Here is an 8435-nt window from a genome sequence, read left to right as displayed (position 1 = left end):
CGGCCGCCGGGCCGGGTCACGTGACCGCCGAGGTCGGCGCCCGGGGAGGGGGCGGGGCCGAGGGGGCGCGGCTCCCGGCGGCCCCCGGGGCTGCGGGGTCTCGGCTGCAGGGCGGTCCCCGTTCCCGGCCGAATTCACCCCGTCTGCTCCCCTCGCCCTTGCCTCTTTCTGCATCCTCACCCTGCCCAGGTGTCCCCCATCTGAGCGCGCGGGAACCCGAAGAAAAGACTGAGCCACGTTAAGGCGGGGGTTGGCAGAGGCCTTTGGGCCTCCCGGGACCCCTCTAAACACAAAAACAATTCATCTCCCCCCTCGTTCGCAAGCTCGGGGCTCCTGGGAAGGACCATCCTTTGCCTGGAGACAATCTCTGGACAGATTTGGGTTCAAATCCCAGCATCTCATGCCTTGGGGGAGCCCCACGTCCAAAGAGCGCCTCATCTGTGAAGTGGGATTTACCCTACCCACCCCTCGGTGTTGATGAAATTGAGACCGTGCGTGCCAAGTGTTGAGAACACAGTAAGCGCTTAATAAACGTTCGCGGCTGTCATGCTTAATGTTATTGCCGTTGTTACAACTGACTCGCTGTGGGCCCGAAGGATCCTGTGGCTGCTGAGCCTCAATCTTCCCCGCTGTAAAATGTAGACCGTACTCTTCTTCAGAGCTGTTGCATGCAGGTGGCGTTCCATAAATGCAGCAGGCCCGTGCCCAAGCGGAGGAGAGTGGAGGTCTCTTCGGAGCTTCTCCAGGGTCTCTGGAGTCTCCAGAGCGTGCAGCTTGGCTCGAGGCCGACCCCGCACTCCCTTGGAAACCCGTGAGTGAGCCAAACCTTGGTCCCTTGGGGCTCAGGGCGGGGAGCGCTCCCTGGCGACTGAGCCTGAACATTAGCGCCCTCCGGGGATCAGCCAAAACGCCGAGGGCTGAGGATACTTTGGTTACCTAGAGACCAGGGAGAGATGTTTTCTTTCCTCTTTTTTTTTTTTTTTTAATTTGGGGTGTTTTAACGGAGAAAGAAAAAGAAGGAAAAGGAGGAGAATGACACCGATCCAGAATCCGCCCACTTCTCACCCCTTCCTCGGCCCCCACCTACCTGGTCCGGTCTCATTGCTCATCTGGACCAGTGTAGTAGCCTCCTCTCAGGTCTCCCAGCTCCACCCTTTACCTCCTAGTCTATTATCCCCACCGCAGCCTAAACAACAGTCTAAGAACGCCTGTGAACACCTGAGTGTGGTCACCTCCCTCCTCTGCCTAGATCCCTCCATGGCTCCCACTGTCTTTATAGTAGAAGCCTAAGTCCTACCCAAAGACCACAGGCCCTACACGATTTACATCCTTCACCTTCCCTTTTCTCTCTCCCTGTATCTCTTCCCCTTGCGCACTAGTCCATCCACACCAGTCTCCTGGCTGTCCCTCGTTCATTTGTCAATTGAATTAAAGAGCGTTTTGAGGGGCGCCTGGGTGGCTCATTTGGTTAAGCATCCCAATTCGGCTCAGGTCATGATCTCCCTGTTTGTGAGTTTGAGCCCCATGTCAGGCTCTGTGCTGACAGCTCGGATCCTGGAGCCTGCTTTGGATTCTGTGTCTCCCTCTCTCTCTGCCCCTCCCCCACTCTCTCTCTTTCTTTCTCTCTCTCCCAAATAAATATTGTTTAAAAAAAATTTTTTTAAAGAATGCTTTGACGTCAGGCTCTGGGCTGATGGCTCGGAGCCTGGAGCCTGTTTCCGATTCTGTGTCTCCCTCTCTCTCTGCCCCTCACCCGTTCATGCTCTGTCTCTCTCTGTCCCAAAAATAAATAAAAAACGTTGAAAAAAAAAATTTAAGAATGCTTTGAGGTAGTTCCTTTGCTCCCAATTTACAGATGAGGAAACTGAGGCACACATCTCCCCAAGGCTTTTCTGATCATTTAGGTGTCCATTTAAATGTCACCTCCATGGGGCGCCTGGGTGGCGCAGTCGGTTAAGCGTCCGACTTCAGCCAGGTCACGATCTCGCGGTCCGTGAGTTCGAGCCCTGCGTTGGGCTCTGGGCTGATGGCTCAGAGCCTGGAGCCTGTTTCCTATGCTGTGTCTCCCTCTCTCTCTCTGCCCCTCCCCCGTTCATGCTCTGTCTCTCTCTGTCCCAAAAATAAATAAACGTTGGAAAAAAAAAAAAAAGTAAATGTCACCTCCTCTGAGAGACCTTTCCATGCCCTGTCATATATAAACATGGCCCTGTTTTCTTTATTTAAACTGTCACTCCTCTCCGAAATTGCCCAGCATTTGGCCTAGGTGCACTCCATCTTTGTGGAAAGAGTGAGTGGACACAGTGTGGGGTGTCAGGAAAGTCCCCAGCTCTGGAGCTGGGATGTCTACAGACTTTGCCCTGTCTTCTTCTAATTCTTCAGCCCAACTATTTCACAGATGGAGACGATGTGGCAAAGCTAGGCTCCAGGCTGGCCCAGGGACTGGGCTACTGTGTCCAGGGATGGGCTGTCTGCTGCCTACCAGGTCCCAGACTCCCTCCCTGGATAGAGCTGGGGAACCCTGCCAAATTCTCACTCCAAACTCCCAGTATTCATTTATTCATGAGTATTTATCGATGCCCGCTGGGGACTTTGGTGGCACTGTAAACAGAGTCGCATGCAGGCTTGAAACAAGGAGACCGAGGGACTTACTGTGCAATCTCAATCGAATACGATAGCTATACTGGCACGTCCCCGCAGCTGCTCTTGGCCCCTCTCCAGTCTTCTCTGGGGCCTCAGGAACCCTAAATCACACCCCATTCCCCACCTCTGCCCGCTGGACAACCTGTTCCTGGTTCTTTGGAGGCCTTAGGAAACACATCCGCCCCTCACCTGGTCTACAAGGCAGTCTTGTATGGCCTCTGCCCACTTGTCCAGAGGTACCTCCTCCGCTCCCCTCATCCCCATCCAACAACGCTGGCTTTCCCTCTGTTCCTCAGATATTCTCACTTTACTTCCAACTGCAGGGCCTTTGCGCTAGCCAGTGTCTGGAGTGCCCTTTCATCATATCTCCCCAAGACGGGCCTCTTCTGATCATTTAGGTCTCTGTTGAAATGCCACCTCCTTGAGAGACCTTTCCAAGCCCTGTTGTATTTATTATAAAATACAGCCCTATTTTATTTAACTGTCACTCCTCTGAAATTGCCTAGCAGTTGGCCTACTCTCAATGAGTCTTTGCCGAATGAGTGAGTGGACAGGGTGTCGGGTGTCAGGAGAAAGGTATCCCAGGACTACTGTGGAAGAGGCAGAAGGGCTGACATTGAGGGACCAATTAGGAAACTGCAAAGTAGATAAAGAGGAAAAGGGTGTCTGATTGAAGGAACAGCAGGGACAAAGCCCTAGAGGTGGGCGAGGGAGAACCTGGCATGTCCTGACTTCTCCCCCCGATCTCCCACTCTGCTCCCCTTGCTCCTGCCCCTCTGGCCATGTGGCCTCCTCACCGCTCCTCAAAAAAAAAACCCCGCCTATTCCAACCTCAGGGCCTTTGTACTTGTTGTCTTCTCTGCCTGCAATGCTTTCCCTTCTCCACATTCTCTCTTCTTCATTTCCATTTTCACTCAAATGTTGCCTTTTTTTTTTTAATTTTTTTAACGTTTATTTATTTTTGAGACAGAGAGAGACAGAGCATGAACAGGGGAGGAGCAGAGAGAGAGGGAGACACAGAATCCGAAACAGGCTCCAGACTCTGAGCTGTCAGCACAAAGCCCGACGCGGGGCTCGAACTCACGGACCGTGAGATCATGACCTGAGCCGAAGTCGGATGCTCAACCGACCGAGCCACCCAGGCGCCCCTCAAATGTTGCCTTCTTAGAGAAATCCTCCCTGATTGCATCTCTGCCTAAAACAGGCCCCACCCCATCTCTACCAAATTCTTATCCTCAAACAGCTCAATTTTTCTTCCTTGCAAATTTTAGTAAATACAACTCTATTTTTTTTTACTTGTCTGCCTCAACCAGGATGTCAGCTCCCCAAGGATCATTGTCTGTCTTGTCCTCTGCTGAGTCCCTGGCTCCTACAACAGTGTCTACCATGTGGAAAGGGCTCAGTAAGTAGCTGCTGGGTGAACAGATGGTTGAACAAACAGAGCATGATGGGGTATGGCTGGAGTTTTTCGCGCTGACGAACCTGAAGTGGGGGGCAGTCTCCAGATGCTGCAGATGGCGGGGATGGAGGGGTTCCAGCACATCTCTGGAGTTCAAGCTTGACCTTGAGGATTGTGGGAGCCACTGACGGATTCTTAGCAGGGGAGGGACTAAGGATCGTTTCTCAAAAGATAAGGCTCTTTGCAAACCAAGTCTCCTCCAGCAGGGGCCAGAAAAAGAGAGGGGAGTAGATTCATCTGGCACCAGAAAGAATAAACGTATCAACAAGGCTAAACTCAAAAACCCATTGGGTTGGAGGGGGAATTAAAAAAAAAAAAAAAAAGCAAGCAGAAAAAAAATGATACAATTTGATAGTGCTTATATCCATTACTGAAGAACAGAAAGTGAAACTATGTATCAAGTTTATAACAAACATAGGGGCTAGTGTCCTGTGGTGTGCCAGGCATCCTGGCTCAGGTGAGTGAGGCTACCTGCGCTCAAATCCTGGCAGTGCCCCAGACCAACAGTAAAATTCTGAGCAAGTGACTTCACTGCCCTGTGCTTCAGTTTCTTCGTCTGTAAAAGGGGATGATAATAGCACGCAGCCTCATAGGGTTACTGGGAAGCTTAAATGAGTCCATTCTTTTGTTTTTTTAGTGTTCACTTATTTTCCAGAGACAGCGATTGGGGGAGGGGCAGAGAGAGAGGGGGACAGAGAATCCAAAGCAGGCTCTGCAGCTGTCAGCGCAGAGCCCAACATGGGGCTGAAACTCACAAACTGAACTGCGAGATCCGTGACCTGAGCGGAAGGAAGTCAGGCGCTTAACTGACGGAGCCACCCTGGTGCCCCAAGTTAATTCTTGTAAAGCACAGAGCAAGGGGTCGGTAATTGTTCAGTATCTTTTTTTTTTTTTTTTTTAATTTTTTTTTTCAACGTTTATTTATTTTTGGGACAGAGAGATACAGAGCATGAACGGGGGAGGGGCAGAGAGAGAGGGAGACACAGAATCGGAAACAGGCTCCAGGCTCCGAGCCATCAGCCCAGAGCCTGACGCGGGGCTCGAACTCACGGACCGCGAGATCGTGACCTGGCTGAAGTCGGACGCTTAACCGACTGCGCCACCCAGGCGCCCCCAGTATCTTTTTTTTTTAGGTTGTTGTTTCTGTAGTGGGGGAGGGGAGTGAACGTGGGAACGTGAACACACGTGACCTCCATTTTAACTATGAGGTATGTCTTTTTATTTAAAAAAATTTTTTAATTAAGTTTATTTATTTATTTTGAGAGAGAGCACGTGCGCAGGAGAGGCAGAGAGAGGGAGAGAGAGAATTCCAAGCAGGCTCCCCACGGTCAGCGTGAGGAACCCCATGTGGGGCTCGAACCCACAAACCCGTGGGATCATGACCTGAGCTGAAATCAAGAGTCAGATGCTTAACCGACTGAGCCACCCAGGTGCCCCTATGTCTTTTTATTTTTCATTGTTAATTATTTTGATGGAGGCACAACTTACATATGGTCAAGTACACAGATCCTTTGGTGTGCAGCTCTGTGAATTTTTTTTAATTTTTTTTCAACGTTTATTTATTTTTGGGACAGAGAGAGACAGAGCATGAACGGGGGAGGGGCAGAGAGAGAGGGAGACACAGAATTGGAAGCAGGCTCCAGGCTCTGAGCCATCAGCCCAGAGCCCGACGCGGGGCTCGAACTCACAGACCTCGAGATCGTGACCTGAGCCGAAGTCAGACGCTCAACCGACTGAGCCACCCAGGCGCCCCGCTCTGTGAATTTTTATATGTGTATACATTCCTGCCTCCGCCAGCCAGTCTGCTCCCCGGCTGCGTGGATTTTACCGTGCCCTTGGCCAGGCAACCTTATGGAAATTCTATCACCATAGATTAATTTTGCCTGTTCTTGAACTTCACAACTCATGGGATCATTTTATAATGTATTTTTTATATATCTGGATTTTTAATGTCTGGATTCTTTCACTCAACATGTTTTTTGTTTTCTATTGAAATAAAAGTCACATACCATACAATTTACCTTTTTTTTTTTTTTTTAACATTTATTTATTTTCAAGAGACAGAGAGAGACAGAGTGCGAGTGGGGAAGGGGCAGAGAGAGAGGGAGACCCAGAATCTGAAGCAGGCCCCAGGCTCTGAGCTGTCAGCACAGAGCCCCATGTGGGGCTCAAACCCACCAACAGTGAGATCATGACCTGAGCTGAGGTCAGATGCCCAACCGACTGAGCCACTCAAGTACCCCTAATTTTTTAAGTAATCTCTACACCCAATGTGCAGCTGGAACTCACAGCCCCAAGATCAAGAGCCCCGTGCTTCAGGGACTGAGCCAGCCGGGCGTCCCTCAAAGAGTGTGGTGGCTTTTCATTGGCTGAGTCGTTGGCTGGGCTGTTGCTGGCTCAGAAGAAAATCTTCCTCCTGCTGGGCAGTAAAGTACCAGCTTCTTCCAGTTGAGAACGGAAAGGGCTGACAAGGAGTCGTATTGTGTGAGAGCTCCCCCTTCTGGCCTCCCAACTCCGTTGTAGTGAGGTTTCCCTTTTCTTTTTTTTTTTTTTTTTTCCTTTTAAAGTTAATTTATTTTTGACAGAGACAGTGCAAGCATGAGCTGGGGAGGGGCAGAGAGAGTGGGAGACACAGAATCCGAAGCAGGCTCCAGGCTCCGAGCTGTCAGCACGGAGCCCGATGCGGGGCTCGAACTCACGAACTGTGAGATCACTACCCGGGCCAAAGTCGGACGCCCAACTGACTGAGCCACCCAGGCGCCCTGAGGCTTCCCTTTTCTCATTTTCACACTTGTCAACAGGACTCAACTGGCTTTGGCTGTCTCCTCCATAACTCACCTCAGATGATTTGATTATGCCAAGCTTGCCTCTAAACTGCTTTCCTGGGGCACCTCCAGGATTTCTCTGGGCTTCTACACCACCTGGCGTGGGCCTCTCCACCTTTGTAGGCGGTGGCCAGGTCTAAGGCAGGGAGATGGCCTGGGCTCGGATCCCTGCCAGCTGTGTGACTTTGGGACTGGGACTAACCCTCTCTGGACCTCAGGTCACCCACATTGTCATCCTGACAATGGATACGCTAATACACGCACTAATCTGCTCCAGGTGGGGGATTCAGTTAGTCGATACACTTAGATTTCTCAGAACAAGCGTGAGCACCAGGGTGGGAGCCAGGGTGAGGGTGCGGCATTGGCTTCAGGGACAACATTCAAGATACACAATGCTTTAATGCAATAATGTTTTTCTTTTTGAGAGAGAGAGAGAGCATGTGTGTGAGCAGGGGAGGGGCAGAGAGGGAGAGACAGAGACACAGAGAGAGAGAGGGAGAGAGGGAGAGACAGAGGGAGAGAATATAAGCATGATCCACACGCAGTGTGGAGCCTGACGTGGGGCTCTATCTCACAGCTGTGAGGTCATGACCTGGGCCGAAATTAAGAGTTGGTTTAACCAACTAAGCCACCCAGGTGCTCCAATTTTGATTTTATTTTATTTATTTATTTATTTATTTATTTATTTATTTATTTATTTATTTAAAAAAAATTTTTTTAAACATTTATTTATTTTTGAGACAGAGACAGAGCATGAACAGGGGAGGAGCAGAGAGAGAGGGAGACACAGAATCTGAAACAGGCTCCAGGCTCTGAGCTGTCAGCACAGAGCCCGATGTGGGGCTCGAAGCCACGGACTGTGAGATCGTGACCTGAGCTGATGACTGTTACAGATTACGGTCAAGAAGTGTTACATCTTCTTCTGGGGGTGACGGAAATGTTCTGTATCTTCACTGGGCAATCGTCAGTCGGCTGTCAATCTTGAAAAATCAGGGGACCTTTTCTTATGAATTTTTCCTCAGTAAAGTACAAGGCAGGGGGAGGGGGGTAAGGTTGGGAAAATGTAGTACAAGGATAAATTAAAATCCAAAACGTCTTATGAGTGAAACATCCTGGTTTGGGTTTTGTGGCCTGAGCCTGCATGGCCACTAGTACGGAGTCTGACCCAGGACAAGACTCTCAGCAAATGGGAAACGTTGATGACGCGCATTTCTCTCTGGGCCCCGAGCGGTCCCTTCCCCACTGCGGGTGCAGCCTGTCCTCTCCACATTGGAGACATTCCGACCTCCCAGTCCTTCTCAGGACCCTTTTACGGGCTCACCCCGGAGAACCAAGAAGTCGCGAGTTGATGCCCACTTCGAAAGCCTTGAATCCCATGCCCAGCGTAAAAACCACGTTAGCAGACAGATGATACACAGCCGACAGACAAATCAAGCCGGCTTCCGCTGCCAGTACTAAATATGTCGACGCCCACCGACGGAAAAACCCAATCACGTGACAGCGCACGGGCT

Source organism: Lynx rufus, unplaced genomic scaffold (assembly GCF_022079265.1).
Source record: "Lynx rufus isolate CCGP_SWC_20201006 ecotype Redwood Valley unplaced genomic scaffold, mLynRuf1.p SCAF_4, whole genome shotgun sequence".
Lineage (NCBI taxonomy): Eukaryota > Metazoa > Chordata > Mammalia > Carnivora > Felidae > Lynx > Lynx rufus.
Note: the sequence above shows the minus strand (reverse complement) of the source record.